The sequence below is a fragment of the Coccinella septempunctata genome, chromosome 7 (genome assembly GCF_907165205.1).
Source record: "Coccinella septempunctata chromosome 7, icCocSept1.1, whole genome shotgun sequence".
Lineage (NCBI taxonomy): Eukaryota > Metazoa > Arthropoda > Insecta > Coleoptera > Coccinellidae > Coccinella > Coccinella septempunctata.
Window position 1 is genome coordinate 23,692,549 of NC_058195.1, and position 18,601 is coordinate 23,711,149.

Genomic DNA, 18,601 nt, shown 5'->3' on the forward strand with positions numbered 1-18,601 from the left:
TTCCGTCAAATAACTCTCCAACCAATCAAGAAATATACCCCTAAATCCAAGATTGTAAAACTTGCTCAGCATGAAAGTAAATCTTAAGGAATCAAAAGCCCTTGACAGATCGAAAAACAGACCAGCCACGAAGAACCCATCGTCCAGTCTCTCATAAACGGTCTGCACGAATGAAAAGGCAGCAGTCTCGGTAGTACGGCCAGGCCTGAAGCCATGCTGGGAACTGGTAATCACATTAAACCTATTCAGAAAACTCAGCATTCTGTTCAAAACTATTCTCTCAAAAATCTTAGAGAAACAACTCAGAAGGGATATAGGACGATAGTTTGAGATGCTGTGTGGATCTCCCTTCTCAAAAATGGGCACAACTCTACATTCTTTCAAAATTGACGGAAATCTTCCAGAAGAGATTGAAAGATTCAGCAGGTACGCGAATTGTTCGGAAATAGAATCGCCGACCGCTTTTAGGGTTCTTGAAGATATACAATCAATACCTGTGCTTCTTTTGTTTTTCAACAATTTGATGTTATCAGCTACCTCATGTTTTGTTACAGGATAAAAATAGAAACTTACATCTAGCATTTTTGAAGTTGTACATGAAATAGATGAAGTATTTCTGAAATATCTAGCTAGCATTTCAGATGTCACAGTTGAATAATATTCACCAAATGAGTTTGCTAACTCTGCAGGGTTAGTACATAAATTTCCATTTAAAAGCAGATTTATTCTTTTCCGTTCTTTATTTTTATTACCGATTTCTTTATATACTAGGTTCCAAGTTGTTTTGTTTCTTTGTGTTTTTTTGTGTTTTGTTTCATTATGTTTACGTAATATCTTCTTTTAGTAGTTTGTTGCAATTGATTGTAGTCTGATTTAGCGGTTTTATACATTGTCAAGGATTCTAGAGATTTCACGTTCGAATGAAGCCAATATATATTTTTCAAATGAAGGCAAGCTAAATTTATCTCTGGGGTTAACCAAGGCTTAGAAACATTATTTCTTACAATTCTTTTTAAAGGGCAACAATCAGCAAAGGCATCTTTAATGATCTTTACAAATTCATCAAAGCAATAAATCTACGTTAGAATTTACATAAATATTAGTGAAGCTTGTATTTTTAATCTGATCATTAAGTTTATCTAAATTACTTTGAGTAATTTCCCTACATAGCACACCCTGTCAGCAGAACTGCAAGATCCAACATTTTTCATCGTATAGGAGTAGATCAATGAAATTATTCTATGATCAGCAAGATGAGCCTCGAAAACATTAGTCTTACGTTGAATCTACATCTGTCAAAATATAATCTAGCAGAGATGAAGAAGTTTTACCAGAAGTATCAGTGAATATTCGTGTTGGTTCAAATAATGTTATACCTAAATTGAAGCACTGCATGAAGTGGCCGAATAGAGAGTCATTGACATCCACATTCCTGTCTCCGCACACAAATAGTGATCTGGATTGATCTGCGCACTCTTGGACCACGTTAGTGAGTTTCTCAAAGAATAATTTGAGATTGACTTTGGGTGATCTATAGACACTAATAACACAGACCTTCAGGTCGTCACTTGAAATCTTCACTGCACAGGCCTCACAATTCATCTCTTCCGAAAGATGAGAGACACTAATTCTAGATGTTTGAATGGAATCTCTGACATATATGGCAGTTCCACCACCCTTATGTGAAAAACGGCAAAAGTATGAGACTAGCAATAACCAGGAAGCATTATGAGTTCAATATTCTCTTTCAGACACCAGTGTTCGGCCACACTCACAATGTCTGGTTTCATCGAATCAAGTTATAATTCCATATTTAGTAACTTATTTGCAAGACTTCGGACATTCAATTGCATTATTTTCAATTTAGAAGTTTGATGATTATTTTCCGTGATTCGACTGGAGTGGGTGGAGTTTGCTAGATTGTGCTCTGATCCCGACGACGCCTCAGAAAAAACTTATTAACAGTTACTCCCTGCGGCCAGAGCGTGGGATCAATAATTTTTTTTAAATATTGAGTGGGAAAAGTAAGTTTGAAAGAAGCATAGATGTCTGGTCGCTTTGAATTCAATGCCTCACACTTAAGATCAGTGACAATCTGATCAAGAAATTTGCAGATATCCTCTGTTGAAGTTGACGGGCTCAGTCTTGAGACATGCACATAAGATAAGTTTTTTTTAGGTGCACTTAGAAGAGCAGTCGATTCTGAGGAACCAACGATAAGTTTGCTGCTCCTTTTTTGTCCTCGAATAGTCGAAGGATTGGCCTTCTTTTCCTTGTTTCTTCTCTTTGATTCGACCAATGTCAACCCTGTAGGCTCTTTAATTGTGGATTGGGAAGAACTTGCAGCAGTACTTTCATTTATGACAATCGTTTCATGCTTAGCTGAAATCTCACCTTGTTTCTTATCACCGATGGATCCAGGATCAGCGAAAGTTACTCGGTCAATAGTCTTCCCCGAATCGACTCCCGAACGCGTGCGCCGATGCGTAGCAGACCCCGATGTAGTAGAATTCTCCGTCTCATCAAGGGGATTCCGCACAGTCGTTATTTGTTTATCTTTTTTAAGGCGGCCGATTTCTTCCAATAATGAATTCATTTTCGCGTTTTGCGTAGGGCCTGTTCCGATATTGCTGGTTTTACTGGCCCGCAATCGAATAACAATAGAACTCGAACGACTAGGCCAATAGGCATCATCTCTGAAATACTGACAGTACTGTTCAGGAATATCGGAACAGACGGGTAACAATCAGTTCTTTCAATGTTTCTATTTCGTTGTGCAGAGGTATAATAGCCTCTTTGACGGCTTGACGTATTATAGAATCCAATTCTTGATTATATGCAGGAAATTTGTTCAGTTTACATTTCGAACAAATCCATTCGTTTAAGCGTCCTTTTTCGCGCATTTCTACTAAATTTTCAATCGAAATTTTCACACACTTAGTATGAAAGCAACCTTCACACACTTTGCAAACAATTGTTTCATTGTATCTATCGATTTTACTCGAACATTCGGAGCAACCGATACCACGTACTCGCGACATGTCGGATGTATTTAGATTTCTGGGATATTACAGAAAATTCATTCCCAATTTTGCAAAAATTACCAAACCATTGACAATGTGTTTGAAGAAGAATGCAAAAATTAATATTGATAACTCTGATTACATTGAATACTTTGAATTAGGCAAAAATAATTATTGAATCATCCCATTCTCCGATATCCCGATTTTAATGTTCCCTTTGTTTTGGCAACTGATGCGTCAGGTTTTGCAATAGGTTCAGTTTTATCCCAAGGAGAACCACCTGATGATCTTCCGATCACCTACGCCAGTCGTACTCTAAATCTCGCAGAAACTCGATATAGCACAATAGAAAAAGAATTATTGTTTGGTCATGTAAAACATCTTCGACCATACCTCTACGGAAGGAAATTCACGATCTATACATATCATAAACCAGTAATTTGGCTATTTTCGATAAAAGAACCGAATTCAAGATTAATGCGCTGGAGAATCAAGTTGGAAGAATACGATTATGAAATCGAGTATGGAAAAGGATCAATGAATAATGCCGATGCATTAAGTGGAATTATATGGAAATCTGACAATGGGAAAACATATGAAAATTTTTTGAAATGAAATGAAAATAATGATATTCCAGAATCAAATAATGTTAAAGAAAAAGAAGGTGATTTATTTGAAGCTCCAAAAACGTATTCATTCGCACATTGTGTATCTAGAGATCTAGAAATGAGTGAAGGTATCGCGTCAGTTTTTAAAAGTAAATACGGAAATGTAGATGAATTAAAAATACAAAATAAAGGTATTGGTGAAGTCTCGTCTATTAGAAAAGACAATAAGAATATTTATTATTTAAAAACAAAAAATTTTATTTCAATAAACCTAATTATGAAAATGTTTTCGAATGTTTAATCAAGCTTGAAAAATTATGTGAAGATAATAACGACAAATATTCAGCATTACCGCGATTAGCAGGTGGTCTAGATAGATTGGAATGGTTACGCATTTTCAATAAGATCAAATATATTTTCGACGAATCAAAAACTAATGTAGTTATCATGGGCGCCCGCAGAAATTTTTCTCAGGGGGGGCAAAATATCATCTACGATTTGTTTTACTGAAAGAAAAATTTCTCTAACGGTGTCTATCAGAATCTCAGGGGGATCCGTGGCCCCCCCTGCCCCCCCCCCTGCGGGCGCCCATGGTAGTTATTCATTATCTATCAAGAACAAAAAATGAATATATTGAAGAGTTTAATGGAATCGAAGATGACGAAATTACTTTGATTAACCATATATCAGATGATGAATTAGATAAATGTTTTTAGAAAATGAAGATTTAAGTGAACTGAAAACAGGATATATTATTATACATAGCAACATCACAGTTCACTGTGGTATTGAAAACCCCAATTCAGAAATTCCTTACACTGAGAGAAGCGTAAATGCCTATCCGTGACAAATTATTTCCAAAACAGCATCAAATTATGATGTTACAAAAATTAAATTATTTGGAGATAAAATTAAATACAGAGTGTCCATAAATTTAATTGATGAAGATATTTTTCAGTTCATTAAAAAATTCGTACAACCCAAAAAGTCATACACAATATATTTTGCGTCTCAGGAATTAGAAAAACCTTTTATGAACATTTTACAGAATAAATTCGATTATAAAACCCTCAATTTCAAAATTTCAAATATTTTGCTAGAAGATATAGAAGATAAAGAAGAACAACTTTTGAGAATTCAACAATATCATGAAACCAAGACTATTCATCGTGGCTTGAGAGAAAATTTAATAAGTTTGAGAAAAAAGTATTATTGGCCGAATATGAATAGAGATGTTCAAAATTATACTAATGCATATGAAATTTGTCAAGAGATTAAGTACGAAAGGACACCCATTGAATTACAGTTTAAACCAAACCCGATAGGATCAAAACCTTTCACACATATTTATTGTGATACTATAAGATTTGGACAAAATTATTGCTTGAGCATTGTAGATTCATTTTCAAGATTACTTCAGAAAACAGGAACAGAAATTGTAAATAAATTAATAATTTTTTCCAGTCATTATGGCATTCCTATAAAAATAACCTGTAACAATTGACTTGAATTTAAAAATAGCGTGTAAAGGTATAATAATTCAAATCATTCTAGCTTAGAATTAACACCTATTCAAATAATAAAGGCAGATCTAAATTATTCTTAACCAATCGAACAAACCCACAACGAGAAAATTCAAAATTACGTTGAGAATTATATTGAAAATTTGAATGATAAAACGAAACAGTTGGAGAAAAATCAAGAGAGGGCAACCGAAAAGGTAGAAAAATTAAATGAAAAACGTTCAGCCATAAGTTGTTATGAACTGAATGAAAACCCCACTTTTATAAAAAATCCAATCCCGTATACAAAAAAGTATACTCTCGCGAAATCGATACACATAGAATTCAGGATAAGAAAAATAAACACATTTATCATAAGAAAATTTTAAAACGAAGGGAAATGTAGTACGTCACATTTATTTTCATAATACTCGAGGTAGTAGAACTAATAACAAACCTCACAATTATTCTCTTAGAAAATAATATCCTTCCAATTTCATTAGAAAAAGCCTATATTACAAAAAGGCATATAAAATTGATCTATCATATTGATTTGAGCCAAATTGAAGATTTAATAATCAAATATAAAAAAAAAAATTGATCATTTCAAAAATAAACAACTAGGGTTTTCCCAGACAGCACATTATCAGTATTTAGAACATTCAAATTTGATAAATGTAAAAACATTAGAAGAACTTTCAACTCATAGAAAAAACAGGATTGAATTATGTTGGAGGCAAAATATCAAAGATATTATTCAGAACATTAGATTCTGATGACGAAGAGCTTTACCAAAGTTATTTTGAAAGTATAAAGAAAAACGAAGATACACTTATGAGGAATCAAAAACAAATTGCTACTATTATAAATGACTTGAAAAATAAGTACATTAATAAATTTCAGGAACTAACAGAAAATTTCAAATTGCTTTGTACTGTACCTCAACTGGAACGTATTGAACAAATGCATCTCATGACTTTTGAAATTAAAGATATCAAAAATATTTTGGATGAAATTCTGACAGCGGTGAGCTTTGCAAGATTGCACATCCTGCATGAATCTATTCTCTAATTTGCGAAAATTTTCAAAAACGATACTATAATTCCAATGCATCACTTACAAGATTATTTTCAGATATGTCATACCAAAGTCATTTTCAAAGAAAAAACATTGTTGTTTCTAATTTCAATTCCAACGGTTTATGAGGAAAAATATAATCTATATATCAAGTTCAGAAGATTATCCAGCAAGATATGCAGCACGAAATTGAGCCTATGGTTTGTCAGAACCTGCATATCAGAAAGAATAACTCCGAGCTTTTGTAATTTTAAATTGTCTCATAAGTTAAACCTTGAGGAAACATGGAATATTCAGAAGAAATACCTCAAGAAAGAATTATCAATGCACTATAGAAACCTCGAAAGCATCGAACTCAAAATGCAGATAGTTAGGGAACAGTTGGGGAATTCGGTCCACAGAAGCTTTTACAATGAGGTAGAATATGAGGTCGAAACACTTAGAATACATAGAACACGAATCCTCCAAGACAAGATTAAGAGGTTAAAAATTGAGAGAGAAAGACAAATATCAAGAAGGAAATCTGAGAAACTTATATCCCCATTCAATTTTCACCCAAATACCAAAAACTTGTCTGGAATAGATTTTTCTGAGAAAGAAATGGAGGTTATAGATCAAGGTCTTAAACATGCCCTACCAAATCACTCAAATAGATATCCGAAACTCCTGGCGGTGGAGGTTGATGCCATTTTGGAAGGCACAAATCTCAAAACAAAAGAAAAGAACGACATTAGGACTGAATGTAGGAGTATACTTTGCAAAGAAAAAAGAAAGACCCTTCAAAAGAGAAAAAGTCAAGAAGCAGATACCTTGAAGCGATTAAAAGAGAAAATTCAACGAAATGGCTTGACAGTCGTCAAGGCAGACAAGGGTTCTTGCACAGTTATTAAGACAAGGACTGCATATAACAACAAGGTTCTAGAATTCATTGATGACAATGGCTTCAAAAGACTCACCACAAATCCAATGACATCTTTGATTAACAAAATTAAGAGATATAAAGTGAGTGAAGAATTTCCAAGAAGTCTTTGGAACATACAGCAAATTAGTTAATCCGAACCCAAAGATTCCAAAACTGTATGGACTACCAAAGATCCATAAGATCCCCATAAGGCCGGTAGTGAGTTATGTGGACACTCCAACCTATGGTATATGCAAGTTCCTTTGCACAGCCTTAAAAACACTCACTGAGTTCAAGCCAGAGCAGAGTTTAAATAATAGCCTTGAATTGGTTGAGTCCCTCAAGAACCTAGACATTCCAGATGGTGCGGTGTTGATATCATTAGACGCAAAAAACCTCTACACCTCTATACCACCCAAGGAGTCGGTGTCCATCGTGAAGAGAGAACTTGATAATAGAGATATGAACCACAACTTGAAGAAAGATATAATAAAACTTTTGAACATCTGCTTAGAACAAAATTTCTGCCAATTCCAGGAAATTATATACATACTAGAGGATGGACTTCCTATGGGATCACCCATCTCACCTCTCTTATCAGAATTTTTTATGGACCATTTGGAAAAAATTCTCTTCAATTCAAAACAGAACATTTTGCGGTACATCTTTAGATATTATAGATATGTAGATGATATCTTCAGAATTTTTCTTGGTGGCAGAGATCTAATTATGGTCTTGTTAAACTTCTTTAACTCTCTACATAAAACATAACCTTCACATTGGAAATAGGACCCGAAAAAATTAACTTCCTAGACCTGACCCTTACCCTGAGGAACAACAAGATTGAGGTAGACATATACAGGAAGGAATCTCAAACAGTTAACACCATCAGAGCTACATCTAATCATCCAGAAACTCAAAAACAGGCTGCATTCAACTCTCACATACCCAAACAAGGTTGATAGTTTGATATGTAAGAAGTTTCTGAGATTACATCAGGGCAGAGATGAACAAGTCGCAGACAAAGAAAACAAGAAATATACTTTACCAATGTCATTCCATGGAGACATTTCATATGAGTTGAGGAGAATTTTTCAAAAAAACAACTATGAAATTCTCTTGAAGGCAGTCAATGGGCAAGTTTCCTAAAACTCCAAAATCGAATTTAAAATTATTTATGGAAACCCTTTTCCATTAGTTATCCAACACGTAAAAGATTCGCTTCAAAATTAAGATATTTCAGAAATATACCCTTCGAAACTTCGAGTATGTAAAGGCTTGTGACGTAGAATGCCTTCACTAAAGTCTAGTAATTTTTGTTAATTAGACAACAGTGGAACTGATCAAGATATAGAATTCTATATCCACACATTTCAAAAAATTGTTTCTGTAATCTGTGTCTATATATTCTTGAAAACGATGACATTTTGTGTCATTGTTTGATATTTCTATGTACTGTTTGTGTTCCTTGTCAAATGTGATCACCAAACTTGATATTTATTAAGTATATGATGATCATAAAACTTTCATGACCTTTATTGATTCGACAGGCGTTGCCGGATTGTGAAAATGACGTAGAATGTTCATAAGAGAGCACTTCTGAAATCAGAATTTTCGTAAGTGAATACAGATAAAACGCAATATGTTAAAATTCTAAAAATTTCGATATATTTGAGTTATAAGGATTTCATTGACATATATTTTGAAATTTAGGAAAATACCCCATTGCCTACACCAAAATATTTGCAATTACAAAGACAAAACCCCTATATTAGAGAAGAACGTGGTGTACCAATTGAATTGCGGAACTTGTGACAAATTTAACATTGGGAAAACTTTCAGATCGCTTAATGTTAGAGTTTCAGAACATATTAAAAACTATGGTGGAAAGAGCGCCTTCGGTAACCATATTACCGAGGAGGATCATGGATTTAATAAAGACATCGACGTAAGACTGGTCTTTAACTTAGGGATAGGAAGGAAACTGGACCTGTTCGAAATGTATGAAATCGCGAAGGCCATCAAAAGCGAGAGAGATAAATGTTTAAATACTCAAACAGACCTACATCTATCATTCCACCTAATATATAAAAGTTTGATTTAATCAAGCGACTGTGTCTGGAAAACGCCTTAAAAACATAGAACGCGAATTGACCGACACCACAAAACAATAACTAACATTTGAACTATATAACCTAAAACTATAAAATAGTGGGAGAAAAAACAAAAGTGACAAGAAAGTGCCAGTGCTCAATTTTAAAATTTAAAAACTGCATATTAGATGATTTGAAGTGTGTATGTCCTTCTGTCATGATTGAAAAACTGAAATAACTTTTCGACAAGTAAGTTCGATAATGTTTTAAGCGTTTGTGATTATTTCGTAATATTGTATCTTCTAGAACTCCTGAGGATGCCGATGAGGCGAAACATGTCAAGTTGATTTTAAAATAAATTTTAACAATCCATGAGTACAACCTTACTCTTCATTCTATATAATCTATATAAGTTTTACTATATACCTCAACGGAATTTGTCCCTTCCTTTCAAAAAAACCCCTATAAACTCACTCGAGACGAAGAACTAAGAGGGTCCACCAAAACAATGTCATCAAGAAGAAGAAGCCTACCTCTTTGATCAAGATTCCCTCGACATTCCTCCAGAATGCATGAAAAATGTTTTGAAAGCTCATTTATAAAGCTGTCCCAGAAAAGAATCACCCTCAGCACCAAATTTAAAAATATTGGAAGATGGAAATATTTTGTCGATCAATGATTTGAAAATTCAAGAAAAATGCCCACAGCTGACAATATACCATTTACTCCACCAATGGCTATAATCCAGTCCAAGTGTATCATTAGTAATAATCAAGAGGAAATTCACCCCATCCAAGTTAAAAACGAAGAAAAATACATCGTTTTACCAAAACCTAAATTTTTTACTAATCACTCCAAGGAAGACGAAAAAGAAAACCTCGAGGATGAAGCAATTCCAGATATCCAGCTAGAAGAAATTGAAGACTGTCAAATGTTTCCATATGGTAGATAGGTTGGAGGGACCACTCAGGAACACAAGACGTCAAAAAGTAAGCGGGTTTGAGCCCGGAATGAGAGGGAATTTTAGGTCGAAGCGGGAGACAACCACGGTCTGTAGAAATAGGTAACAAAAGAAGTCTATCGTATAAATACTGACCATCAATCAGGTACCACGAAAAATTATCGTTTTGGTACAGTTTTTGCTCAAAACAAGTACGTATTTCATCAAATATGGCCATCTATTGAATTTTGGATGTCCTTGTAATTATTGAGGTTATGTTTCAAATTATAAGCAGATGTTCTGTACTAGAGTTATCATCTTTTGCACATAGCATGTAAGGTACATCTAAGGTACAAAGTACCCATGTGTACCGAACATGTAATATTGCAGTTTCATTTCAGTACACGTAGCGAAAGGCGCACATAGAGCCCCCGTTGGACAGTTAACAGATAGATCGTGTACGGAACTTTGCTATGTAACATGGAACGTTGCAATATGTATGATACGTTGATGTCATGCAATTTTGTTTGCGGGGCCGCAATATTACTTCGTGAATAAAAAGTACCAACTACGTGTTTTATTAATTCTAACATCAGAAGTGGGATTAAATTTCTTCTTTCGAAAAAAGAAATTGAGGACTTTGTTTTGTGAGTGAAAATTGTTTGTGTTTTGTGAAAATCTACAAGAATAAGCCAAAACGGACCAGCAAAATCTCAACAACGCTCCCCAAGAAAGTGAAGCCATTTCGGTAATGCGGATAATGGAGAACCAGGTCCAACTTCAAATGAAGATGATGGAGTTGCTAGCCAACATGTCTAGTTCAAGGAACGACACCGACCACGTGGTGACCGCATAATTATCTTTAGCACAGTTTTACCCCGACGATACATCCTTTTCTACCAAGGAGTGGATTGAGGAAGTTTATCGAATTAAATTCGAAACAGGTATGTCTGATACTGTCACATCACTTCAACTCCTCATTTCAACCAGATCAGCAAAAAGATCTCAAATGCTTCCTGAACAGCGGCAACCCAGCGACAAGCCGAGTCTTCTAGGGGATGGAATTGTACAGCCTCGGGGCAATGTAGGAGAACGAGCGCTGTCCACCTCTGTACCCTCGGCAGGATGAACAGTCTTCTTCGAGTCTCATAAGAGTGAGGGGGAAGGAGTCTTTCGCCACAGTGGTACCTTACAGTGACACTGAATCAATAAAGTTGCCGGATAACGAAAACACCCGCCTCCAAGTATAAATTGTTAGACGGGTAAAGCAGATCCCGGGAAAGGATGATGCTTAGAAATCTTCTCTGCAGAACCTCAAGTGGATGAACGTGTGTTCTCAAGGCACCACCCCAAACAGCAACAGCATATCTAAAGTGACTTTCAACCAGGGCATCATACATGTAAGCATGCTCTTCAGATATTTGAACCTACAAAGAATCATACTCAATCTTTCACAAACAATTGTATATGTTTATTATTATTATTATTATTATTATGAACAAATTGGAGCTGAGGCTATAGGCCTATAAGCAGCTCTAAGTACACAAAGTTGTATCAAATGAAGTTGACAGTGCATCCGGTACATAAATTATCACACACATCACATTTCACACATTCTCCGGCACACAGTTTCCCCGAACGAAACTGTCATACTTGTTCTTGAAGATGTTCACTGAAGAAGCACCAATGATCTCTGGAGGCAGACGGTTCCAGGCGTCGAACACTCGATTAGGTAGAAAAATCTAACGAGGGGTGGTCTTGAACTTTTCCTTGTGTAGTTTGTAGCGATGACACCGCAAATTGCTTGTGTTGAGTGGAAACAAAGAGGACAAATCAGTACCAAACTTGCCATGCAGAGCTCTGTAGGTCACTATCAGATCTCCTCTCTCACGTCGGTCCTTAAAGGTAGTCAAGCCGAATATTTTGAGACGTTCGTTATAGCATGGGCGATTGGTTCCATATAGGAGACGGGTAATAGATCTTTGACGCTTCTCCAATTTATCCATATCACCCTTAAGGTTAGGACACCACACAGGTCCCGCGAACTCTAAAATAGGCCTCACATAAGATTTGTAAATTTTACAACAGACTTCGGGGTCACAACTGTGAAAGGCTTTGGATATCATGTAGGTAACCCTCTTCGTCCTGTCTGCTATCTTCTGAACGTGCATCGACCAGAACAGATCGTCCGAGATTGTTAGACCCAAGTCATCATGGTGTCGGGATGTAGATAATAATCTTCCGTTCAACATATAAGGTTTTTTTGGATTCTTTTTACCGATATGTAGTACAGTAAACTTATCCAAGTTCAGCGGGAGCAACCAGTCCTGACACCATTGGGAGATCGCATCCAGATCACGTTGTAAAATGGATGAATTATCTGAGTTATTGTAAAGCTTGGTGTCATCTGCGAACTGGGAACAGGAAGACTGCAGGAGAAGCGGTAGATCCGCTATGTATAACAGAAACAGAATCGGTCCAAGGACCGACCCTTGAGGGACACCACTGATTAAAGGACTCGGACGCGATATACCGTCGGACACACGCACGTAAAACTCTCTTCCAGTGAGAAACGCTCTAATCCACATCAGTAGCCTACCTCTGATACCAAGATGTTCGAGTTTGGTTAAGAGTCTTCTTATAGGGACTCAGTCGAAGGCCTTAGAAAAGTCCAGGTAGACTACATCGACAGAGGCTCCGGCATCGAAGGCTCTCGTCAAATCATTCACACACCGCAGAAGATTTGTAATCACTGATCTACCTGGTAGAAAACCGTGCTGCTTCGGTGGAATGATGTCGTTATCCAAAAGAAAGTCTAACATCTGGTTTAGTATCACCCTCTCATAGATCTTGGAAGCCACAGGCGTCAGACTTATTGGGCGATAATTGGTTGGAGAAAGTTTGTCGCCTTTCTTGAGAACTGGTGTAATCGATGCTTTCAAAAAACACAAGAACCTTATCGCTGCACCGCATGACAACAATACACCCAGCAATCAATCGGTTCGGAACATCCCCGATGATTCATCTTTATCTTCGGCATCCGTATCACTGAATATTACACCTGCGTGCATTCCGAATAACGAAATTCCAAAACTGAATGAAACCTTGACCGGCGATTTATGTGTAACTGGTGAGAATTCCGCCGAGTGGAATACTGTCACTAAAAGAAGAAAACATAAGAACCCAAGAAATTCACCTGCTGAAAATCCTATTTCTCCGAGAATTCTAATATCTAAAACAACGACAGTAACCAAAAAAATTAATAGGACTCTGGTTGGTACACTCAAGTCGAACATCCTGCATGTAGCACCTAAAAAGCAGTTATCTTACCTCCACGTATCACGGCTCAGCCCAGAGACGACCGTACTTGAATTGCAAAATTTCTTTAAACAACATATACAGAATGTCTCTTGCGAAAAACTTAATTCGAAACAACCGGAGTTGTATTCTTCTTTCAAGGTATCACTACCTACGGAATACTTGAGCACAGTTATGAATCCTGAATTTTGGCCTGAAGGAATTGCTGTGAATAAGTTTTTTATAAAGCGACATCAACCTGTGGTCACAAGCTGAACTTTAAAGCTGATTCTGAACCGCTTCAAACATCCATCGCCAATAGTAATTGCCCTGATGCCAAAAACAAATTCAAATTGCTACAATTAAATGTCCAATGCATTTCTAACAAGTTGGAAAATCTTGAAATTCTCTTCACCGACGAGCGTCCTGATGTCGTTTGTATTTATTTATTTATTTATTTATTTATTTATTTATTTATTTATTTATTTATTTATTGCACATTTAGGATACAAACAGAAAAAAGATTACCAACAAAGTATCCACTTAAAGATATTGAAAGTTCGAGTTCACCGAGCAAAACAACTCGTCGAAATCAAGGAAAGAAAAAAACAAAAACTTCTCTCTCACAAACCCGATACAAAAAAATTTTTCTAGGTTTTTTTAAATCTAACAAAATTGTCTGAGAAGATATCCATGCCATCATCCAGTTCAAGACCGCATCGGAGAGTGCTGCCCTGTGTTTGTTCTTCGATATTTAATGTTGAAGAGAGCTTTATCTCGAAGATCACGACCTGGTACATTCAGATTAACCCTACTAAGCAGAAAGGGCGAATCAATCCGAGTGTGTATAATCTTATAAAGCATACAAAGTTCCTGCACCGTCCTACTATCCTCCGAAGATAAAATGCGAAATTTTTTTCTTATAGGTGTATAATCCCTGTTCTCTATGGTAGTATGAGTTTTGAACGCTAGAAATTTTAAGAATTTATTCTGAACACTTTGAACCCTTTTTATGTGAACTTCGTATATTGGGCTCCAGATAGCGGACGCAAAAGAAAGTTTACTGTGAATAAAAGCATAGTACAGACCGATGAAAACCCTAGGATCTTTAAATTCTTTGCAACTTCTGTTAATAAATCCGACCATTTTGTTTGACGCACTAATGATCTTGTTTATGTGTGGTCGGAATGACCATTTTTCATCAAGCGTCACACCCAAATCAACGATTTCATTGACGTATTTCAGCTTTACATTATCGATTTTATATTCGTATATAATTTTTTGAATTTTCTTAGTGAATGAAATATGAAAACATTTCGACGGGTTCAGAACTAAATTATTCTGTTTGCAATATTGTACTAGTCTTTCAAGGTCCTCTTGAATTTTCTGACAGTCCTCTAATGATCGAACGCTTCGAAAGATCTTCAAGTCGTCCGCGTAAAGAAGTATCCAACAATGTCTGAAGCAACCCTTGATGTTGTTTATATAAATCAGGAAAAAAGAGGACCCAGATGGCTACCCTGAGGAACGCCAGATGTAATAAAGAAAGGTTCAGATCTGTGGCCACCAATCGAAACAAAGCCCACCCTTCCCGTTAAATAGGATTTACACCATTCTATCAGTGAATCGGGTAAGCCAACCTCAGTTCCTTATTAGATCTCCCAAGAAAACACTACAGATATGTTACCGGTCACCTGGGAATGAACTACCAATAGATGATCCCAAAGAATACTTCGATAGTTTGATAATTGTGTCTCGTTTTAAATTCCGAGGGCAATCATGAACTCACCTCCTAAAATGATTTTCAGAATTTGTTACTAAGAATTTGAAATAATCCACCATTGGAATTAATTCGGTCATTACACTTCACAGATGAAAACCAACTAACCAATATCATGAATGTCCCTTTCGCACGAGGGGTAAACCGCTGAGAAAAATCTATACACCAGACATCCCCATAGTGAAGGGACATCCTAAGACATCCCCAGATTCCCCGAATTTACTAAGACGAGACATCCCTGGACTTTTTAAGACATCCTTGGATTTTCTCGAACTTCTTGGGTCTTTTTCACACATTATTACATCTCAAAAAAACTTAATATGGAGAACTAAAAATTTGTTTCGACATAAATTTGCTATCTACTTAATTATATTATCCGTGAGTGGGGATGATTTATCACATACAGTTGTTGAGTATGAATAGTGAGGGACAATTTGCCAAACTCAGTTCAGTTTATTGAAAATTAAAAAGCAGATATCTTTGCAGTCATATAGCAACGAATAGAATTAGAAAATTATGATTGTTCTTGATATTTTGATCCTTTGCAAGTTGATGTTGGTGTCCAATATTGTTTAATTTCGGCCGTTTCTCGAAAATTTAGGCCGAATAAAAAAGAATTATTGTGACAACTTGTGAGAGGAAAACCTTTTTCCGGTACAATAAACAGTTCTTGAGATATGACTAAATTTCTATATTTCGTCGAAGTCGAAAATGTAGTATATTACAACTATCTTATTCTTTGATATGTCCGGAAGAAATAAAGATTTTCTGGAGCAACTTTCTACTAAAAATATGATACTTCCTTCCCATTTTTATTTTTCCCTCGAATATATTTCGATATTACGTGAGGATATCTCGGAAACTTGAAGAATTTCAGCAAAACAGGAGGAACTTTTCGAGTTTTTTTCGGACAAACAAGAATAGTGGAAAACTTGGCCTCCCACGACAAAAAAGTTATGTGAATTTTCTGAAATCTACGAAACCTTCATTTTAAATCGCGCAACTTTATCATGTTCAGTTGAGGAGTTTGCTATGTACCCTCTGCAAGGGTTGGATGGTAGTAAGAGTTTTTTGAAATGGCAACCCTCACTGTCTGTTTCAGAAATTACTTTTTGTTACTGAGGATAATTCTGTGTTCGATGAGGTTTTCCTACCAACCCTTTTCTTATTTTAAAGATTAAATGATTGGACTCAATTAATTCGAATCTTTTTTTTTTTCATTTATTTCTCTACGTACGACGTAAGTGTGAGCCGGAGTATCTAAAAGAATTGATGAATTTTTTGAGTTATGTCTCAATGTCCAATGAATATACACCGAAAAATTAAATGGTCCATAAATAACCAATGAAGAACCAACCAAGGCTCATTTGAGTTCCGTTGCATAGTGTTATGCTCAGATGTTGAAAACTTCTTAGAAAACAAAATGGAGAAAAAGAAATAAGCCGACACAAAACTAATAAAGGTGATGAAGAGTGCCTAAGGCGGAATATACTCATTATCGTAAGCAAGTGCGCAAAATACCTCGAGATTGCAGTAAGGTTACATAGCGTTCACACGAGACGGAAAGAACACGAACTCTGTTCTCTATTGGATAAGACATATAAGTCGACCCAAGCATAGTATATCTTGAAGAAAGGACACCACATTGAATATTCAAGAACAAAAATAACCACCAACATAAAGAGTTATCATCCGGTGATGTGATATGAAGCCATCGAGATCTATAAACAAACAAAATAATTTCAACAGAAAAAAACAGAGTCCTGAGCTACATAGCGCTTGGATAGCAGTCACCAATAAGACGAATTTGAAACCAAAGCAAAATGGGGCATGCGGATACATAAGAGCTGGCAACGTTTCCGTGCTCGCCGGGTGGGGATAGGAATACAACTCAATCAATGAGGGGTTATAACCGGTAAGATACAATATTAGAACCAAATTTCTTTGGAGATGCCTACCACAGCATGAAGGACTATGGTTTTGAAGACCGGAAATATTTAATACTCAAATACTGGATTTTTGCTAAGAAGCAAGGGGAGAACCAACTCGAGAACCAATCTAATTGACAGACGGCGATCATGTGAGAATGGGATTTTTCATTTTCCCTCTTTCTTCCTTGGTATTAGTTTTTAAGAACTCCACATACACGCACCATTTAATATTAACGAAATACGCTATTACAAATATTATTTATCATATACCCATTCTTCGATGTACAGGTTTTTCATCGTGAAAAGCTTCATAGAAAAATTCATGATTCACGGATAAAAAACAGCAGTTTCTCTGCCAAAATATTCTGTTAAAGTGTGATTATAGCCGAAGAACTATTTTTGCAGCTACCTCCTAGTGGATCTAATCGCTAGATGTGGCATCTTAAGGTGCCTTGGTCGCTCGTAGTCTTGTCTATATAAGTATGTACCTACAACATTCTCTGCGAAGGAAACAGAATTCAATTTTTTTTTTGGATAAAATTTGTGAAATCTGTAGCACTCATAACTATGTGGAATCTTTGAAACTACTAGCAGCACCATACTTTCTCGCATTGCTTTTAAAATGCGATTTTTTCTGTCGATGGGAAATCCTAGATTCTTGATTTCATAATTCAAAATTCAGTTTGAATAGCGCTTTAACGCTACATCTTTACTATTTGACGATAATAAAGATTGAGCAATTAATTGATGGATTCATATCGGTTTGTGTGTGAAGTTTTTTCACGTAAAAATCATTGAATTTTGGTTATTGAGTCCTATATATCCAATAATATCATCACTCTGCTATTATACAACTTGAATTGAATGATTTTTATTCGATATCTCAGTAGATATGCCCATAAATACAATTCAGATATTCCAAGGACATCACCGGACAACCCTAAGACATCCCCTGACATCCTTAAGACATCCCCGAACATCCCCAAGACATCCTCGGACATCCCATGATATCCCCAGACATCCCCAAGACATTCCGGGACATCCCCGGATTTCCCCGGACAACCCCAAGACATCCCGAAACATCCGCGGACATCCCCAATCTTGTACACCAGACATCCCCAGCGGTTTACCCCTCGTTTTCGCATGTCTAATTCGCGCATGCATGTAAATGAATTCCTTCCAACAATTCGGCTTCATTTCATTCTGCCATAGCAGAGGATGCGTATTTATCAATTAATGATAGATATATTACGAAAATGAATTAAAATGGATTGACTCGACTAAATTAGTCCCTAATCTACTCTCATAAATTTCTTGTGTTCACCAACTTTTAATCACCAAATGACACGCTACTCGACTGAAATAACAGTTCAGTCTGAAAAAGGCCTAAGATACTGACCAAGGAGATTGACTGAATTTCTCCCTACCCATAAAACTGACTCTAGCAAC

The 18,601-nt window shown here is 36.1% G+C and overlaps 1 protein-coding gene across 1 annotated transcript in view; it reads right to left on the bottom strand.

The window, feature by feature from the left end:
* The window catches only part of LOC123316425 (dynein axonemal heavy chain 3), a 2,043,583-nt gene that overhangs the window by 643,371 nt on the left and 1,381,611 nt on the right, over window positions 1–18,601 (bottom strand). The gene's annotated exons all lie outside the window — the stretch shown is intronic.